The sequence below is a fragment of the Erinaceus europaeus genome, chromosome 9, assembly GCF_950295315.1.
Source record: "Erinaceus europaeus chromosome 9, mEriEur2.1, whole genome shotgun sequence".
Classification (NCBI taxonomy): domain Eukaryota; kingdom Metazoa; phylum Chordata; class Mammalia; order Eulipotyphla; family Erinaceidae; genus Erinaceus; species Erinaceus europaeus.
The window spans coordinates 71252193-71274467 of NC_080170.1; positions in this window are offsets into that span (position 1 = coordinate 71252193).

A 22275-nucleotide genomic window follows, 5' to 3' on the forward strand; every position below is an offset into this window, starting at 1 on the left:
TTCAATCTCTGGCAGCACATGTACCAGAGTGATGTCTGGTTCTTTCTCTCTATCTCTCCCTCCAATATCTCTCATTAATAAATAAAAATATTTTTTAAAAAGCTGTTCACTCTAGAACTCTAATATCTCCAGTTAAACATGCTCTGTCCTTTGCAACTAGTTCAGATACAAATCCTCCTCTAAGAAGTCACTAATGATGCCATAAATGAAGTACATCTTTGCAAATTCAGATTTTTTAAATTTGTATATAAACTTATTATTATTCATTTCAAGGTAATAGTATACTCACTTATAAGCTTTCACATATAAAATTCTTCCTTCCTTCTTCCCTTCCTTCCTTCTTTCCTTCCTTTTCTTCCTCTTCTCTCTCCAAATTGGAGCTCAGAGCCCTCTGGTGCTCTTCCCCTAAGTTTTATCTATCTGGGAGTTTACAGAACATTTTCACTTATATCATTGTCTCACAACCTACTTTTACTTATAGTTTAGTGGTTATTTATCTAGAATATGTCTTCTCATTCTGATGTCAGCTATATGCTAATTACATTCATTTCACAACAGTATGACATATTTACATAAAACTAAAAGCACTTCTGCTAAGACTCTTCTAAATCTGTGAAATTTGTGCCACTGGAGTTTGTCTGGGACTGTCAACACTGTAGTCGTCAACAGCAGTGCCATTTTCATATTAGTCAGTGAGTTGGTAGTTCAACTCCAGGGTCCCATTCTAGAAATTTAGGTATTGGCAATACAGCTCACTTGGATAGTGCACTTGTTTGTCATGAGCACAACAAATGTACAAGCCTGCCCCTTGCCCCATGCAAGAAAGCTTTGGTGCTCTTTTATCTTTCTCCATCTCTCTATCTTTGTCTCTCACTTTCTATCTGAAAAATCCAACCCAGAGGGGTGAAGCCCTAATGATTCAATAAATAACTAAATAACAAATAAACAAATAAAACATTGTAAGTGGCTTTCTAGGAGCACAATTCGGTTCAACTCTCTTCACTCAAAAGCCCCAATAAATAGAATCTGAAATGTAAATGCAAGAAGTAGATAATTTACTATGTAATAAAGACCATAAGGAATAATGAAAAACAGGATGGGACAGAAGACTGCAGCTGACATGTGACTCAATTACATCAGACATTAAGTCCATATTAACTAGGAACTCTAAATAGTTATGTCTAAGATGATTGGTCCAAGTTGTTCAAAGTTCAGAAAAGTAGAAGCTTTGTTCCCCCTTATAGTATAAAACCATTGGTAGTAAACTACCTCTCCATATATAAATTTATTATGTTGATTCCCATCCTTTTGGATCAAGAAATTCTGAGAAAAGGATTGAATAGTAATCCCAAAGCTACCAACACTCCCAGCTCATGGTGGAGTTACTATCTCAATGCTGATCAGGGATTCCTTCAGCAAAGACTATACTAGTCATTCCACATGAATGTGCAAAGTTCAGGGTTATGGACATACTAATTACTACTGCAAAAAATTCAGAGTAAAGACATTGAAGAAAGGTGAGAACACACATGATTCTTTAAAATACACAGAAAAGTTATTTGTCATGTGAAATAGATCAAGTATATAAAAATTAAAAGTCTTACTAACAAGTTGTTTGTGACAGCTAGACTGTATATATTCCATAGATAATTTCTCTTCAACTGGTGAAAGCTATTTTTCTTATTGAGGACTAAATGAAACTTGAAGGAATGACATATTTCAACATAGGTGGGTAATGTCTTAGTGAGTTTTAAATGACTGAATTTCTTTTTTTTAAAATCTCTTTATTGGAGCATTACAGAGCTTCCATGGTTCAGGAATAAATGTTCTTTTGTTGAACTCATGAACATAACCATTTTCGAATAGTATAGTTTAAGTTTAGGAAAGGTTCAAGCCCCCAGTCCCTTGGGAGAAAACTTTGCAAGTGGTAAAGCATAGCTGCAGATGTCTCTGTCTCTCTCCCTCTCTATTTTCCTTTACCTTCTTTATTTCTGGCTGTCTCTCCAATAAATGAAGGCAATTTAAAAAATATATACTGATAATTGATTTACATTATATCCCCAAAACTGGTGGTGGTACAAGTGTTTGAACCACCATTATATATATTTTTTCTTTCTCACTAGGCAAGGTGCTTCTATGGCAACCTCAAGTTGAACTTCTATTAATAGTATAATTTATTTTTTGAAAACTTTGTCATCTCCTCTTTTCAATTTCCCTGCCAGCATATAAAGCATGGATAAATAATTTTACATCCATACAGAGAAGTATGAAACATTTGTACTATTATTCTTGACTCTTAACTGAGCAAATACATTAATTAAAAAGCAAAGTTTCCTTTGTTGATACTTTATCAAGCATCTCAGGAGACTATACCTAGCTGAAATGATTTATATTTACTTCTTAAAATTCTACAATTTGGTACAGTTATAAATTTGGTAAATGCCATTTAAAATAACTTTACTCTGCAAAGATTTTGAAACTCCATTATTGAAGACCTTGTTATACTTTTTTTTAAAAAAGACACAGATGTTACTATTTAAAATAGTGCAGCATGTTAAGCTCATATGGCACAAACCGCAAAGACCTGTGGTTCGAGCCCCCGGCTTCACAGGTGGTGAAGCAGGTCTGTATTTGTCTTTCTCTTCCCCTCTCTATCTTCCCCTCCTCTCTCCATTTCTCTCTGTCCTATCCAACAATGACCACATCAATAACAACAGCAATAACTACAACAAGGGCAACAAAAGGTAATAAATAAATGTTAAAAATGTTTAAAAATAAATAAAATAAAGACTATATTGAAGATTAAGTCCTTCCCACCTACCTGAAAAAATCTTTTGTGCAATACTTGAAAAGGCTGCATAAGTAAACTGTATTTTTTATTATCTTTACTTATTGGATACAGACAGCCAGAAATCGAGAGGGAAGGGGTAATAGAGAGGGTGAGAGACAGAGAGACACCTGCAGCCTTGCTACACCACTTGTGAAGCTTTTCCCTTGCAGGTGGGGGAGGAGGGCTCAAACCGGGGACCTTGTGCATTATAACATGTGCGCTCAACCAGGTGCACCACCACCCAGACCAGTAAACTGTAAATTTATTAGTCAGGGAGGTAGCACACCAGGTTGAGCACACATGATATATGTTCAAGTTTCCAGTCAATTGGTGAAGCAGTACTCCAGGTCTTTTTCTCCCCCTCTCTATCTCCTCCTTCCTTTCCAATTTCTCTCTGTATGTATAAAAATAGGGGCCAGGTGGGGCGCACCTGGTTGAGCACACATACTACAGTGCTCAAGGACCTGGGTTCAAGCCCCCAGCCCCCACCTACAGGAGGAAAGCTTTACAGATGGTGAAGCAGTGCTGCAGGACTCTCTCTCTCTCATCTCCCACTCCCCTGTCAATTTCTGTCTGTCTCTATCCAACAAATGAAGGTAATAAAAATAAAATCTCATAAATAATGAATAACTAAATAAAATATTTTAAGAAAGTGTAAATTTAGTTATCTGTCTTTAGTTAATATTAAGATGTTTTTTAAAAGAAATGTTGGAGTAGATAGGATACTGGTTATACAAAAGACTTTCTGGCCAGAGATTCTGAAGTCCCAGGTTTAACTCCTTACACCAACAAAAGCCAAGAGTTATGCAGTGTTCTAATAAAAATAAAAATTTACAAAATTTAATAAAGCAACATAACTTAAAAGCCTATAATCTGGACAAATAAATCCAGGTCTTAATTACACCATCTTCAAACTGCTTGTCCTTTAATAATGTATGGAAGGTCATCGGTTTAACTGTTTCTCTTTTCATTTATAAATTGGGAATCCTACTTAACATGATTTTAAAGTGTTTCCCTGAGGACTATATAAATTAACATAGTAGTATTTAAGATTTATAATGAGCTCTCAAATATTTGCTATTATCTTAGCAATACTAATAACATAAAAGAGCTCACAGTTTTGCTTCTTATATTTATTTATTTCCCTTTTGTTGCCCTTGTTGTTTTTCACTGTTGTTATAGTTAATATTGTAGTTTTTATTAAAGTCGTTGTTGGATAGGACAGAGAGAAATGGAGAAAGGAGGGGAAGACAGAGAGGGGAGAGAAAGATAGACACCTGGAGACCTGCTTCACTGCTTGTGAAGTCACTCCCCTGCATGTGGGGAGCCAGTGGCTGGAACCGAGATCCTTATGCTGGTACTTCTGCTTTGTGCCACCTGTGCTTAACCTACTGTGCTACCGCCTGACTCCCAGCTCACAGTTTTGCAAAGTACTACTGGATAAATGCATACAGTTTTATAAGCTAGGATGCAACAATTCCAAATAAACTGAGATAATGTACCATGACTTATTTTCCTTGGCTGAACATTTTCTTTTCATATTTTAGATGCTCATTCCTAAGCCTTGGCAGCTTAAACAGTGATGGGCATTGCCGAGTCATTTCGCAACTGTTTAATTTTTTAATCAACAATTAATTGGTACAGCATAATAAATCTAAAAACTGAAAATGGACACATTAGACAACCCCCACATTTTTATTGAAATGACTCAACCACCACTAAATAGTGATCCTGATATTATACATCAGTGAATATCCTTGAATAGACTGGAGTAGGTCTAGGAGGATAATGTAAATTAGTCTAACTAAGTACACCCCTTTAGACATGCAACATACCTGAGATTGGCAGTGGCTGGTGACGGGGGGGGGAGGACATCTTTAGATTCCCTATCCAGATAGTGACTATAATCCACTTTTCATTTTGCCGTATTTATTCCCATCACCAAGTTAAAAATCTTGGAAATAAACACTTGCCTGATCAGGTGAGGTGAGTCAACCCCTTCATAAATTAAGACACAGTTGATGAATATCTTTGGATTGTATCTCCTGCATGCGTTCACCTCCTCTAGCTGATGAATATCTTTGGGCTGTAAATTCTGCATGTGCTCACATCCTAGTTGATGAATATCTTTGGGCTGTAACTGCTACATGTGCTCACCTCCTCCTAGTTGATGAATATCTTTGAGCTCTATCTCGTATATGTGCTCAAGTCCTAGTAGACGAATATCTTTGGCCTGTATCTCCTTCATAAGATCACCTCCTGTAGTTGATAGATATCTTTGGGCTGTGTATCTGGCATGTACTCACCTCCTGTAGTTTATGAATATCTTTGGGCTGTATCTCCTGCATGTGCTCACTTCCTCCTAGTTGATGAATATTGTTGGGCTGTAAGTCTGGCATGTGCTCACCTCCTCCTAGTAGATGAATATTGTTGGGCTGTAAGTCTGGCATGTGCTCACCTCCTCCTAGTAGATGAATGCCTTTGGGCTGTATCTCCTTCATGTGCGCACCTCCTATAGTTGATGAATATCTTTGGGCTATATCTCCTGCATGTGCTCACCTACTCTAGTTGATGAATATCTTTAGGCTGTATTTACTGGCATGTGCTCACCTCCTGTAGTTGATCAATATTTTTGGGCTGTGTCTCCTGCATGTGCTCACCTCCTCCTAGTTGATGAATATCTTGGAACTGTATCTCCTGCATGTGATCAGAAGCTAGCAGACGAATATCTTTGGGCTGTATCTCCTTGATGTGCTCATCTCCTGTAGTTGATGAATATATTTGGCCTGTATCTCCTGGCATGTGCTAACCTCCTCCTAGTTGATGAATATGTTTGTGCTGTATCTCCTGAATGTGCTCACTTCCTCCTAGTTGATAAATATCTTTTGGCTGTAACTCCTGCATGTGCTCACCTCCACCTAGTGGATGAATATCTTTGGGCTGTAAATCCTGGCATGTGCCGACCTCCTAGATGATGAATAACTTTGACTTGTATATCCTGCATGTGCCCCCCTTCCTCTAGCTGATGAATATCATTGGGCTGTATCTCCTGCATGTGGTCACCTACTCTAGTTGATGAATATCTTTGGGCTGAATCTCCAGGCATGTGATCACCTCCTCTAGTTCATGAATATCTTAGAGCTTTATCTCCTGCATGTGCTCACCTCCTCCTAATCGATGAATATTTTTGGGCTGTATCTCCTGCATGTTGTCACCTCCTCCTAGTTGATGAATATATTGGGACTGTATCTCCTGCATGTGATCACCAACTAGTAGATGGATATCTTTGGGCTGAAGTTGATGAATATCTTTGGTCTGTATCTCCTGCATGTGCTAACCTCCTCCTAGTTGATGAATATCTTTGGGCTGTATCTACTGGCATGTGCTCACCACCTAGTTGATGAATATCTTTGGGCAGTATCTCCTGGCATGTTACACCTCCTCTAGTTAATGAATATCTTTGGACTGTATCTCCTGCATGTGCTCACCTCTTAGTTGATGAATATCTTGGGGCTGTATCAACTAGCATGTGCTCACTGACACCTAGTTGATGAATACCTTTGGGCTGTTAACTACTGCATGTGCTCACCCCCTCTAGTTGATTAGTATCATTAGGCTATATCTCCTGCATGTGTTCACTTCCTCCTAGTTGATAAATATCTTTGTGCTGTATCTCCTGCATGTGCTTAACTCCACCTAGTTGATATATATCTTTGGGCTGTATCTCCTGGCTCATGCCAACCACCTAAATGATGAATAACTTTGAGCTGTATATCCTGCATGTGCTCACCTCCTCTAGCTGAAGAATATCATTAGGATGTATCTGCTACATGTGCTTACCTACTCTAGTTGATGAATATTTTTGGGCTATATCTGCTGGCATGTTGTCACCTCCTCTATTTGAGGAATATCTTCGGGCTGTATCTCCTACATGTGCTCATATCCTAGTTGATGAATATATTTGGGCTGTAACTCCTGAATGTGCTCACCTCCTTCTAGTTGATGAATATTTATGGGCTGATTATTTGGCATGTGCTCACCTCCTAGAAGATGAATATTTTTGAGCTGTATCACCTTCATGTGCTCACCTCCATAGTTGATGAATATCTTTTGGCTGTATCTCCTACATGTGCTCACCTCCTCTAGTTAATGAATATCTTTGGGCTGAATCTCCTGGCATATGCTCAACTCCTAGTTGATGAACATCTTTGGGATATATCTCCTGGAATTTGCTCACCTCCTAGTTAATGAATATCTTTGGGCGGTATCTCCTGCATGTGCTCCCCTCCACCTAGTTGATGAATATCTTTGGGCTTTATCTCCTGGAATGAGCGCACCTCCAATAGTTGATGAATATATTTGGGCTGTATCTCCAGGAATGTGCTCACCTCCTAGCTGATGAATATCTTTGGGCTGTATCTCCTGGCATGTTGTCACCTCCTCTAGTTGATGAATATCCTTGGGTTGTATCTCCTGCATGTGCTCACCTCCTAGTTGATAAATATCTTTGGGCTGTATCTCCTGGCTTGTACTCACCTCCTCTAGTGATGAATATCTTTGGGCTGTATCTCCTGGCATGTGCTCACCTCCTCCTAGTTGATGAATATCTTTGGGCTATATCCTGGCTTGTGCTCAACTCCTAGTTGATGAATATCTTTGGGCTGTATCTCCTGTCATGTGCTCACATCATCCTAGTTGATGAGAATCTTTGGGCTGTAACTCCTGCATGTTCTCACCTCCACCTAGATGATGAATATCTTTGGGCTGTATCTCCTTCATGTGCTCACCTCCTAGTTGATGAATATGTTTGTGCTGTATCACCTGTATGTGCTCACCTCCTTCTATTTGATGAATATCTTTGAGCTGTATCTCCTACATGTGCGCACCACCTCCTAGTTGATGCTTATCTTTTGGTTGTATCTCCTTCATTTGCTCACCTCATAATTGATGAATATCTTTGGGCTATATCACCTGTATTTGCTCACCCCCATTATTTGGTGATTATCATTGGGCTATATCTCCTGCATATGCTCACCTCCTAGTTGACAAATATCTTTGAGCTATATCTCCTGGCATGTACTCAACTCCTAGTTGATGAATATCTTTGGACTGTATCTCCTGGCATGTGCTCACCTCCTAGTTGATGAATATATTTGGGCTGTAACTCCTGGCATGTGCTCTCCTCTAGTTCATGGATATCTATGGGCTGTATCTCCTGGCATGTGCTCACATCCTCTATTTGGTGAATATCTTTGGCTGTATCCCCTGGAATGAGCTAACCTCCTCCTAGTTGACTAAAATCTTTTGGCTATATCTCCTGCATGTGCTCACCTCCACCTACTTCATGAATATCTTTGGGATGTATCTCCTGGCAATGCTCACTTCCACATAGTTGATTAATATCTTTGGGCTGTATCTCCGGCATGTGCTCACCTCCTAGTTGATGAATATGTTTGTGCTGTATCACCTGTATGTGCTCACCTCCTCCTATTTGATGAATATCTTTGAGCTGTATCTCCTACATGTGCGCACCACCTCCTAGTTGATGCTTATCTTTTGGTTGTATCTCCTTCATTTGCTCACCTCATAATTGATGAATATCTTTGGGCTATATCACCTGTATTTGCTCACCCCCATTATTTGGTGATTATCATTGGGCTATATCTCCTGCATATGCTCACCTCCTAGTTGACAAATATCTTTGAGCTATATCTCCTGGCATGTACTCAACTCCTAGTTGATGAATATCTTTGGACTGTATCTCCTGGCATGTGCTCACCTCCTAGTTGATGAATATATTTGGGCTGTAACTCCTGGCATGTGCTCTCCTCTAGTTCATGGATATCTATGGGCTGTATCTCCTGGCATGTGCTCACCTCCTCTATTTGGTGAATATCTTTGGCTGTATCCCCTGGAATGAGCTAACCTCCTCCTAGTTGACTAAAATCTTTTGGCTATATCTCCTGCATGTGCTCACCTCCACCTACTTCATGAATATCTTTGGGATGTATCTCCTGGCAATGCTCACTTCCACATAGTTGATTAATATCTTTGGGCTGTATCTCCGGCATGTGCTCACCTCCTAGTTGATGAATATGTTTGTGCTGTATATCCTGCATGTGCTCACCTCCTCTATTTGGTGAATATTTTTGGACTGTATCTCCTGGCATGTGCTTAATTCCTAGTTGATGAATATCTTTGGGCTGTATCTCCCTGCATGTGCTCACCTACTAGTTGATGAATATCTTTGGGCTGTATCTTCTGCATGTGCTCACCTCCTCCTAGTTGATTAATATCTTTGGGGTGTATCTCCTGCATGTGCTCACCTCCACCTATTTGATGAATATCTTTGGGCTGTATCTAATGGCATGTGCTCACGCCTCCTAGTTGATGAATATATTTGGGCCGTAACTCCTGCATATGCTCACCTCCTCCTAGTTGAAGAATATCTTTGGTCTGTTTATCCGGCATGTGCTCACCTCCTAATAGATGAATATCTTTGAGCTGTATCTCCTTCATGGGCTCAGATCCCGTAGTTGATATATTTCTTTAGGCTGTATCTCCGGTATGTGCTCACCTCCACCTAGATGATGAATATCTTTGGGCTGTATCTCCTTCATGTGTTCACCTCCTAATTGATAAATATATATGTGCGGTATCTCCTGCATGTGCTCACCTCCTTTATTTGGTGAATATCTTTGGGCTGTCTCTCCTGCATGTGCTCACCTCCACCTAATTGGTGAATATCTTTGGGCTGTATCTCCTGGCATGTGCTCACCTCCTCTAGTTCATGAATATATTTGGGCTGTATCTAATGGCCTCTGCTCACCTCCTCCTAGTTGATGATTATCTTTGGGCTGTTCATCCTGTTGTGCTCACCTCCAAGTAGATGAATATCTTTGAGCTATATCTCCTTCATGTGTGCAACTCTTAATTGATAAATATGTATGTGCAGTATCTCCTGCATGTGCTCACCTCCTATATTTGGTGAATATCTTTGGGCTGTATCTCCTGCAGACGCTCACCTCTTCTAGTTGATGAATATCTTTGGGCTGTATCTCCTGGCATGTACTCGCCTCCTCTAGTGATGAATATCTTTGGGCTGTACCTCCTGGCATGTGCTCAACTCCTAGTTGATGAATATCTTTGGGTTGTATCTCCTGGCATCTGCTCACCTCCTAGTTGATGAATATTTTTGGGCTGTATCTCCTGCATGTGTTCCCCTCCACCTAGTTGATGAATGTTTTTGGTCTGTATCTCCTGACATGAGCTCACCTCCAATGGTTGATGAATATATTTGGGCTGTATCTCCAGGCATGTGCTCACCACCTAGTTGATGAGTATCTTTGGGCTGTATCTCCTGGCATGTTGTCAAATCCTCGATTTGATGAATATCTTTGGGATGTATCTCCTGCATGTGCTCACCTCCTAGTGGATAAATATCTTAGGGTTGTAACTCCTGCATGTGCTCACCTCCACGTAGTTGATCAATATCTTTGGGATGTATCTCCTGCATGTTCTCACCTGCTAGTTGGTGAATATCTTTGGGCTGTATCTCCTTCATGTGCTCACCTCCTAGTTGATGAATATGTTTGTGCTGTATCACCTGTATGTGCTCACCTCCTCCTATTTGATGAATATCTTTGAGCTGTATCTCCTGCATGTGCGCACCACCTCCTAGTTAATGCTTATCTTTGGGCTGTATCTCCTTCATTTGCTCAACTCATAATTGATGAATATCTTAGGGCTATATCACCTGTATGTGCTCACCCCCATTATTTGGTGATTATCTTTGGGCTATATCTCCTGCATGTGCTCACCTCCTAGTTGACGAATATCTTTGAGCTGTATCTCCTGGCATGTGCTCACCTCCTACTTGATGAATATATTTGGGCTGTAATTCCTGGCATGAGCTCACCTCCTCCTAGTTGACTAAAATATTTGGGCTGTATCTCCTGCATGTGCTCACCTCCACCTACTTCATGAATATCTTTGGGATGTATCCCTTGGCATGTGCTCACTTCCACCTAGTTGATTAGTATCATTGGGCTGTATTTCTGGCATGTACTCACCACCTAGTTGATGAATATGTTGTGTCCTGAATGTGCTCACCTCCTCTATTTGGTGAATATTTTTGGGCTGTATCTCCTGGCATGTGCTCACCTACTAGTTGGTGAATATCTTTGGGCTGTATCTCTCTGCAAGTGCTCACCTACTAGTTGAATATCTTTGGACTGTATCTCCTGCATGTGCTTACCACCTCCTAGTAGATTAATATCTTTGGGGTGTATCTCCTGCATGTGCTCACCTCCACCTATTTGATGAATACCTTTGGGCTGTATCTCCTGGCATGTGCTCACCTCCTCTATTTTATGAATATCTTTGGGCTGTATCTCCTGGCATGTGCTCAACTCCTAATTTTATGAATATGTTGGGGCTATATCTCCTGGCATGTTGTCACCTCCTCTAGTTGATGAATATCTTTGGGCTGTATCTAATGGCATGTGCTCACCACCTCCTAGTTGAAGAATATATTTGGGCTGTAACTCCTGCATATGATGATCTTCTCCTAGTTGATGAATAACTTTGGGCTGTTTATCCGGCATGTGCTCACCTGCAAGTAGTGAATATCTTTGAACTGTATATCCTTCATGGGCTCAGATCCCATATTTCTTGAGGGTGTATCTCTGGTATGTGCTCACCTCCACCTAGTTGATGAGTATCTTTGGGTTGTATCTCCTACATGTGCTCACCTCCTAATTGATGAATATGTATGTGCGGTATCTCCTGCATGTGCTCACCTCCTCTGTTTGGTGAATATCTTTGGGCTGTATCTCCTGCATATGCTCACCTCCACTATTTGGTGAATATCTTTGGGCTGTATCTCCTCCATGTGCTCACCTCCACCCAGTTGATGAATATCTTTGGGCTGTATCTCCTGGCATGTGCTCATCTCCATTAGTTCATGAATATATATGGGCTGTATCTTATGGCATGTGCTCACTGCCTCCTAGTTGATGAATATATTTGGGCTGTAAAACCTGCATGTGCTCATCTCCTCCTAGTTGATGAATATCTTTGGGCAGTAAATCCGGTTGTGCTCACCTCCTAGTAGATGAATATCTTTGAGCTGTATCTCCTTCATGTGCGCACCTCCTAATTGATGTATGTGCGGTATCTCCTGCATATGCTCACCTCCTATATTTGGTGAATATCTTTGGGCTGTACCTCCTGGCACGTGCTCAACTCCTAGTTGATGAATATCTTTGGGCTGTATCTCCTGGCATCTGCTCACCTCCTAGTTGATGAATATTTTTGGGCTGTATCTCCTGCATGTGCTCCCCTCCACCTAGTTGATGAATATTTTTGGTCTGTATCTCCTAACATGAGCTCATCTCCAATAGTTGAATATATTTGGGCTGTATCTCCAGGCATGTGCTCACCACCTAGTTGATGAGTATCTTTGGGCTGTATCTCCTGGCATGTTGTCAACTCCTCGATTTGATGAGTATCATTGGGATGTATCTCATGCATGTGCTCACCTACTAGTTGGTGAATATCTTTGGGCTGTATCTCCTTCATGTGCTCACCTCCTAGTTGATGAATATGTTTGTGCTGTATCACCTGTATGTGCTCACCTCCTCCTATTTGATGAATGTATCTCCTGCATGTGCGCACCACCTCCTAGTTAATGCTTATCTTTGGGCTGTATCTCCTTCATTTGCTCAACTCATAATTGATGAATATCTTTGGGCTATATCACCTGTATGTGCTCACCCCCATTATTTGGTGATTATCTTTGGGCTATATCTCCTGCATGTGCTCACCTCCTAGTTGACGAATATCTTTGAGCTGTATCTGCTGGCATGTGCTCACCTCCTACTTGATGAATATCTTTGGGCTGTATCTCCTGGCATGTGCTCACATCCTCCTAGTTGATGAGTATCTTTGGGCTGTAACTCCTGCATGTGCTCACCTCCTAGTTGACGAATATCTTTGTGCTGTATCTCCTGGCATGTGCTCACCTCCTAGTTGATGAATATATTTGGGCTGTAACACCTGGCATGTGCTTACCTCCTCTAGTTCATGAATATCTATGGGCTGTATCTCCTGGCTTGTGCTCACCTCCTCTATTTGGTGAATATCTGTCACTGAGTATGTCTCTGTCTACCGCCTCGAAGCTAGCCCAGCCTGCTGGAGCCCCGAACGTTAACAACAAATATCCATCACTTAATGATGGATGGTCTTTTTCGCCAATAACAGACCACCCCGCCATCTGGGTGGGACTCTAGTTAGGGGAACCTTGTATTTCCATATAGATTTGATGGGCCTGGACCTTTACTAGATCCCTCTATCCATCATCAGTGGTCACTTCCATCAGGAACATCATCATAAACCCTCTCATGGGGCCTCTCCAGAACCTTGCCCTCACAGTAGAGCAGCAATGGCAGGGACTACACCACTCTCCAAAAGGAGGCTGGGTCATCATGCTCTGCCAATCAAGGAAGACTGGTCCTGAAATGAGTGAAACCTAGAATGTCCCCAGTTGTTACCAGAGGCTGTGAGCTCAGACTCACAGCTAAATGTGAATATAAATACACCTTGTGTCTGATCGACGAGGTAAACAGTTAATTGTCTTTGTATACTTTTTTAAGTTTGGGAGCTACTCTTTGCCTTAGTCCAGCTTTCTAGCCCTATTCTCAGTTGTGACTACATTTCCCCAATGATTTTACTCCATCTGCATGTAAGCTATCAAGCTTAAACCGAAATGACTAAAGTCATGGGTCCTAAGGAACACATCTAAAATAGACTTCCTAGCTTCTCTCTACCCTAAGATGCCTATTCTCATAGATTCTATTCCTACTTCTTGGTGGCTGTTTATTGTTCAGTTTTATTAGTTTGTCTTGTTTTGTTTCTTGCTGCCTTTCAACCACCAAGTTGCAGGTACTACTATGATGCCATTCTGACTCCCTGGGCAGTGGACCTTATCTATGTGTCCTGTAGACATCAATGTGTCACCTCTCCAGAGCCCTACCCCACCAGAAAAAAGATAGAAACAGGCCGGGGGTATGGATCAACCACCAATGCCCATCTCCAGTGGAGAAGCAATTACAGAAGCCAGAACTTCCATCTTCTACACCCTCAAAAGTATGTTGGTCTATACCGCCAGAGGCAGAGCAATAGTAGGGGACAATGACCAGCAGGCTGTAAACTCCTATTCTGTCAAAGAAAGGAGTGAAGAGAGGGAAAATGGGAAGGATATTCTGAAGTAGCAATAGGTGTTGGTGTGACTTAGAAAGGAAGGGAACCATAGGAAAAAATGGGATATATATATATATATGAATATATATATATAGTTATATAAATAATAGTCAACACATATCTTTGACCTCTGGAAAACTACAGCAGATTCCAATGGAGGAAATAGGTCACAGAACTCGAGGTGGAGACAATACGGAATTAGGTATAGAATGGAATACTACTTACTTACTAAGAAAGATGAATTCATCTTCTTCACCTCATCTTTGATGGAGCTTGAAGGAATCATGTTAAGTGAGATAAACCAAGAAGAGAAGGATGAATATGGCATGATTCCACTCCTGGACAGTAGTGGAGAAATAACTTGAGTGGTCTAGTTGCCATTATATTTTATGATCTCTCTGAATTATTACTAGAGACCTAAATGAGTCTATGAACCAATTAATTATCTTATAGAAATCTGACAGATAGGGAGTCGGGTTGTAGCGCAGCGGGGGAAGCGCAGGTGGCGCAAAGCACAGGGACCAGCATAAGGATCCTGGTTCGAACCAAGGCTCCCTACCTGCAGGGGAGTCGCTTGACAGGCGGTGAAGCAGGTCTCCAGGTGTCTTTCTCTTCTCCTATCTGTTTTCCCCTCCTCTCTCCATTTCTCTCTGTCCTATCCAACGACAACAACAATAATAACTACAACAATAAAAACAACAACAAGGGCAACAAAAGGGAATAAATAAATTAAATAAATAAAAGAAATGCGACAGATGACTTAATACTTTATTTTCAAAAAAGTGCTACCTTGAGATCCATGAAACATGTTCCTTAGCTGGGAATAGTCTAGATTATATTTACAAATGCCTCTTTGGTGAGGCTTTTTTAAAACTTGTTTGGCTGTTTACTTATTTTTCAAGAGTACTGCTTAGCTCTGATTTATGATGGTGCTAGGGATTAAATCTCAGAACACCGAACTTCGGGTATGAAAGTGTTTTAAATAACCATTTTTCTATGTCTTCAGCCACTTTGTAAGTTTTTTTTTTTTAACATTGTTTTATCGATTGGGCAAAGAGAAATGGGGAGAGGGATGGAAATGTAGAGACAGCTATATCACTGTTTCATGATTCTTTCCCTCTGTAGGTGGGGACTTGGGGCTTTAACCAGATCTTTGTGCATGGTAACATGGACACTTAACCAGGTATTCCACTTCTTTTTTTTAATATTTATTTATTTAATAATAAGAAAGATAGGAGGAGAGAGAAAGAACCAGACAGCACTCTCATACATTTGCTGCCAGGGATTGAACACAGGACTTTACATCTGAGAGTCCAATAATTTATTCACTACGCCACCTCCAAGACCACCCAGGTATCCACTTCTTGCACTCTTCCTTTCATAAACTTTTTAAAGTGATTATTATGAACAAAAGTATTTCAATAAAACTAATTTTTATTTTACTATATATATATTCTTTTTTAGGTTTTACTTTACAAAATTTAAAAGAGAAACCAGAGCACTATCAGTTGCACTATCTCATACATACCTCTTTTCTGTAAAGTTAATAAGCCATTGTATCAAAGCAGTTAATATACATAGTTAGGTTCAAGCAAGCCATTTAATTAGGTATTTATAACCTGCTAGGTCGGATGGGAAAAAAAAACATGATACATAGTATTAATGTGTGTTTTCATAACTGGTTGAATAATTATACCCAGTGGTGATTTTAATGAATTTGTGTCAGCATGAAGGAAGATTTTTCAGATGATACACCACAGGCACTTGCCCTTGACCTTGTCTGATATGAACAGATTTATCAATGAGTGAGATAAAGCTATCCGTAGAAATGCTTATAGAAAATCAGTTACTTGCAATACAGAAAAGTGAGTAAATGCATTGGGTAACAAGAGCAGCATGAAGAAGTTTTTAACTAAAAGGTTAACAAAATCTAACAGTATGTAATTTGGTTGGAATAATTGTGAGAACCTGACTTGTAACCAAACTTCCAGTTGTCTAGATTCATTTTGAGGGGCATATAATTCAGCAATAGTACTTACATGAAAACACAGGGAGGAACATTTCTTGGAGGTGCATCAATGGTACACTATAATAATAAGAAGAAGCAGGAGATAAGAAAGAAGAAAATTAAGGCTATATTAATAAACATAGGGTTGCATAATTGATTCTTGTTTGGATTACCATACTCAGTTCTGATCAACAACATTTTAAGGACTATATAAATGCACAGATTACAGAATTTGCCTGCAACTTACATGGTAACAACTTAAAGTTATCTCATACTCAAAAAAACTGAAAGAAATGAGGAACTTTTAACCTGAAAATGACTATATTTGATGGCTATATTAGAATAGTATGGGGAGTTGAGTGGTAATGCAGTGGGTTAAGTGCAGGTTCAAGGCCCCAGCTCCCCACCTGCAGGGGTGTCACTTAACAGGCTGTGAAACAGGTCTGCAGGTGTCTATCTTTCTCTCCCTCTCTCTGTCTTCCCCTCGTCTCCATTTCTCTCTGTCCTCTCCTACAACGATGACATCAGTAACAACAATATATACTACAGTAATAGTAACTACAACAATAAAATAACAAGTGATTAAAAACTGGTTGTCGGGAGTTGGGTGGTAGCACAGCAGGTTACGTCCACGTGCGGCAAAGTGCAAGGACTGGCATAAGGACTGGCATAAGGATCGTGGTTCTAGCACTGGGTCCAAAAGGGAAAATAAAGAATAATTTTTTAAAGAAATATACAAAAAATGGTTGTCTTGTATACTAAGAATGTAACTGTCTCTTTAAAAAAAATTACTTTTGTTATAACCTAGGGTGGAAAAGATCACAGCATCACTCTGCATTTTTATTGTCAGTTATGAAATCCTTGGCAAGTCACATGGTCTATTTTTTTCTAATTATTTCTAGTAATCTCCCTGATGCTTATTCTGTTCCCTTAGAATAGGATTTTAATTTCTCAGGCTCTCTTTACTAAGTCTATATTAATTCACAAAAAATTGCATCGAGTGGCCTGGGAGGTAGCACAGTGGATGGAGCACTGGACTTAAAAGCATTCCATCCTGAGTTTGATTCCCCAGAATCTCATGTGCCAGAGTGATGCTCTGGATTGCTTTCTTGTAAGTAATTTCTTCTTTTTTTAATTTTGTATTTTTAAAATTAAAATATTCTATGTGGAGGAAGGACTATTTTGAATGGACCAAAGATACTTAATTAAAATTCTGCAAGAAATAATGAGGTATATTTTAGTTAAAAGCAGAACTACCTTAATGAGATATTTTCAACGATGGCAATATCTTTGTAAAAGGAATTGTCAAATACTATTTCCAGTGATGCTGACCCAAGTCAAGAAAAACTGAAATGACATTGTTCTATATGGTCAAGACTATAATCTGCTTTGGTGGTGGGTGTGGTGTAGAACTATACATTGTAAACTTAAAATCTTGTAACATACAATTAATAACAGATAAAAGAATTTTTAAAGAGTGTAATCTGAAAATGGCAACTCTACTAAGAAAAAGGTAGCTGGCTAATCTATCACTTCACAGTGAAGCCTTTTAATATCCTTAAGAGGTATTAATGTACCTATAAGTATTTCTAATAAAACAATCGTGTAATGATGGGCCAACAGGTAGATCATGCATTTTATCATGCACAGGGACCTGGGTTTGAATCTTGAGCTACCATATGTGAGTGTCTGCAGAGAGGAATCCCAAAGAGCTGTGAGGTACTGTGGTATCTTTCCTTTTCTCTCCTGGCCCCTCTCCCTCTATCAGATGTGTAGAACGCTGACCCATGGGGGTGTATTAATTTTGTGAAATCATTTGGTATGGCCATGCAAAGTTAACCTCGTCTTTTTTCATAACAACACTGAGGGATAGTTTTTAAGTTGATAATATTGTATGACCCATGAATGATGTTACAAATATCCAAATGATAGAAAAAAAAACTTGCCCACATTTAATCCTGAAAAAATGAAAAAGGAAAGGAAGAAAGAAAAAAGAGAAAAAGAAAAACAAATGACTGCCAGGAGTGGTATAATCATTGCTGGCAGCATGAGTATAGTCCCAGCAATAATCCAGGTGACAACAAATAAAAATAAATGTGTAACGAATACATAAATGTATGCATTTAGAACTGGAAAGTAGAGGGGGGTAGATGACGGCACAGCTGATAGAATTATCATGCTATAATGTACAAGGACCCGGGGATCAAGCTCCTGGTCCCCACCTGTGGTGGAAGGTTCTCAAGCAGTGGAGAAGTACTGTAGATTTCACTCTCCTCTTCTTCAACCCCTTTGTGTTTTTCTGTGTTTATCAAAAAATAAATATCAAAATAATAAAAAAACTTGGGGGGGAGAAGAGGAAACTAAAGTACGAATACCATTAATTGGTCTATTTATATTTATTTTGACCTTTTTATTGTTGTTGTTGATATTAAAAGCAGGACCTGACCAAATTGTAAGTAGGACACCAAAGTGAAAACCCTGTGGTGAGGGGTAGACATGCAGCTTCCTGATCCAGTGGGGGGTGGGAGTGGGTGGGAGGGGTAGGTCACAGTTTTTTGGTGGTGGGAATGGTGTTTATGTACACTCCTAGCAAAATGTAGTCATATAAATCTCTAGATAATTAATATGCGAGGGGGAAATCAATTGTATGTCTCAAAGTTTTACAAAACACGAACTGAATCTTTTAAATATATAGGCTGTGTATTTGATATGCAGACTTTCTCAAAAGCCTAGACCAAGTAGATCAGAAGCATCCAATAGCACAGCTATATAGAAGATACTGTACAGAACACCATAACAAAAGGACTTTTCAAGGTTAAACCAATTAATGTGATAAATTTTTCAAAGTTAAACCAAATAATGTGATGATAACCTTAACTATCGATTGTCTTTTTGAACCCTAAGACAGCATGAACCTCACATCTCCACTATAGAGCCTCTACTTCCCCCAGTCCTGGAACCCTTGGATAGGGCCCACTTTCCTGTATGCCTCTCCCAATCCATATCAAATAATATTGCATCCGCCGATCACAACCTAATCAACACAATGATTGCCACCTCAACATGCTTCAGCTCAGACTGTGTCCAGAGACTTCACGTGTGGAATAACAACCCTTCAGTTTCATTACTCACTTGAGACCTTTCCTTTCATAGTATACTCTAATTCCATCTCAGGTGGTTCACTTGCTAATAAAGTCCCATAACCTAGATATACACCAGTTTCTGTGAGAGAGAGCATATGTTCACACGTATCCATAAACTACTGCAAAATATATACCTGAAAGCAGAAGTACACTAGAGTTTGCAGTGAGTACCTCCCTAACACTTCCTCTCCACTATTCCAGCTTTGGGTCCATGATTGCTCAACAATTTGTTTGGCTTCATATGTTAACTTTGTTTTCAGTCACCAGGTCCCAGATGCCATCAGGTTGCTGGCCAGGCTTCCCTGGATTGAAGACCCCACCAATGTGTCCTGAAGCTCAGCTTCCCCAGAGACACACCCTGCTAGGGAAAGAGAGAGGCAGACTGGGAGTATGGACTGAACAGTCAACACCCATGTTCAGCTGGGTAGCAATTACAGAAGCCAGACCTTCTACCTTCTGCAACCCTCAACGACCCTGGGTCCATGCTCCCAGAGGGATAGAGAATGGGAAAGCTATCAGGGGAAGGAGTGGGATATTGAGATTGGGTGGTGGGAATTGTGTGGTGTTGTACCCCTCCTACCCTATGGTTTTGTTAATTAATCCTTTCTTAAATAAAATAAAAATAAAAAAGAGGGGGTCGGGCGGTGGCACAGTGGGTTAAGCGCACGTGGCGCAAAGCGCAGGGACCGGGTACGGATCCTGGTTCGAGCCCCCGGCTCCCCACTTGCAGGGGAGTCGCTTCACGGGCGGTGAAGCAGGTCTGCAGGTGTCTATCTTTCTCTCCCCCTCTCTCTGTCTTCCCCTCCTCTCTTCATTTCTCTCTGTCCTATCCAACAACAAAACAACATCAACAATGGCAATAATAACCGCAACGAGGCTGCAACACCTAGGGCAACAAAAAGGGGGGAAAATGGCCTCCAGGAGCGGTGGATTCATGGTGCAGGTACCGAGCCCAGCAATAACCCTGGAAGAAAAAAAAAAATAAAAATAAAAAAGAATAAAAAAATGAAAAAGGAAAGGAAGAAAGAAAAAAGAGAAAAAGAAAAAGAAATGACTGCCAAGAGTGGTATAATCATTGCTGGCAGCATGACTATAGTCCAAGCAATAATACAGGTGACAACAAATAAAAATAAATGTGTAATGAATACATGAATGTATGCATTTAGAACTGGAAAGTAGAGGGGGCCAGATGATGGCACAGCTGATAGAATTAACATGCTATGATGTACAAGGACCTGGGGATCAAGCTCCTGGTCCCCACCTGTGGTGGAAGGTTCTCAAGCAGTGGAGAAGTACTGCAGATTTCACTCTCCTCTTCTTCAACCCCTTTGTATTTTTCTGTGTTTATCAAAAAATAATTATCAAAATAATTTTAAAAACTTGTGGGTGGGGGAGAAGAGGAAACTAAAGTATGAATACCATTAATTGGCCTATTTATATTTATTTTGCCCTTTGTTGCCCTTTTTATTGTTGTAGATATTATTGTCGCTGTTAATGATGTTGTCATTGTTAGATAGGACAGAGAGAAATGGAGAGAGGAGAGGAAGGGAGAGAGGGGGAGAGAAAGATAGACACCTGCAGACCTGCTTCACCACCTGTGAAGAATCCTTCCTACAGGTGGAGGGCAGGAACATGGGTACTTGTGCATAGTATTAGTGTGCTTAACCAGGTGTGCCACCTTCAGACCCCGTAAATCCACTTTATCTTGTGGTCTTACCATACAATTTGTCTCATCTGAATAGCTCTAGGCCTCAAGACCACTATAAAATGTCTCTGCCAACTTTTTTTTTCTTTTTGGAATTTTAAATTTAAAAATTTTATTTGTGACTAATAGTAGGTTACAAAATTGCAAGATTACATTGCATAGTTCCACACTACACCAGGGTTCTGAGTCCCTGGTCCCTGGGTCCCCAGAGGCCTGTGTCCAGGCAGTGGCACCTCTGCCCAGACTCCCCCTCAGCCCAAGACCCAGCTCTGCAGGCCGCTGTGCTCCTAGGCCTCCCCAAGGAAGGCCCCAAACCCCACCACCTGGTCCCCAAAGCAGGAACAGCCATAGTGTAACCTGCACAACGGCCCCCTAGAAGAAGAGTCTCCTCAGCACATAGCCCTCAAAATGGCGGCCTTGCACCCAGAGGTGGCCTCTTGCCTAGTCCCTGCCACACAGAGCACCTGTGTCACAGAGTCTGCATCTGGCTCTTGTAGGGGTGGGGTTTTGTGACATCAGGTCATCCCCTGCCCTCCAGACTGCACCTGTACACTGGAAGTCCCCAAGTCCCTAGTCTGTGGTTTTCATTAACAGAGGAACCTGGCTGGAAACCTGGGGAGCACAGTTATCAGTTGCTTGCTACTTGTGGTGGGCTATTTACATCCCATTTTTCAGTCTTATTTCTCACTTGTTCAATTTCCTGTCATTCATGTTTGTCTCTTTGTTCAACTTTCTTCTCATCAAGTTTAATCAACATGGAGACAAATAGAATATTCTGAAATTCCTCTTACAAGATCAAAACTTCTTAGACTCCATAATTCTATGACATGAGAAAGCAAGCATAGTGTAGGCCATATCTTTCATAGAGATAGATCTCCTGAATAACATATAATGAGTAAAAACTGATCTATTAAACAGAATGCACTCTAGAAAATGTTTACAATTCAATAACAAATCATAGAAGGATTTCACTGCAGGAAAATACAAAATATATTTAATGTAAAAAATATCAAGAAAAAAGTGAAAATCAAGTAATAAATTGAAACCCCATAATAAAACAAAGCAATATTAAGTAAAGTAAATTAACATATAACTAGTGTTATTACTAGAAAACTATTGTAAACTACCTCCCAAAAGGTAATGAACACAAGGTTGTCAGTTTTTCTGCTTTCATGTAGGACTGCCAGTGTAACCAGGTAATTAATATGAATGAAGAAGAGCCAGGAAGTCAACTATTATACACAATCATCATAAAAGGACTATATTTACATATGTTGACAATACACAATAATAAAAACAACCACAATTGTATATTTTTTTCAATGGC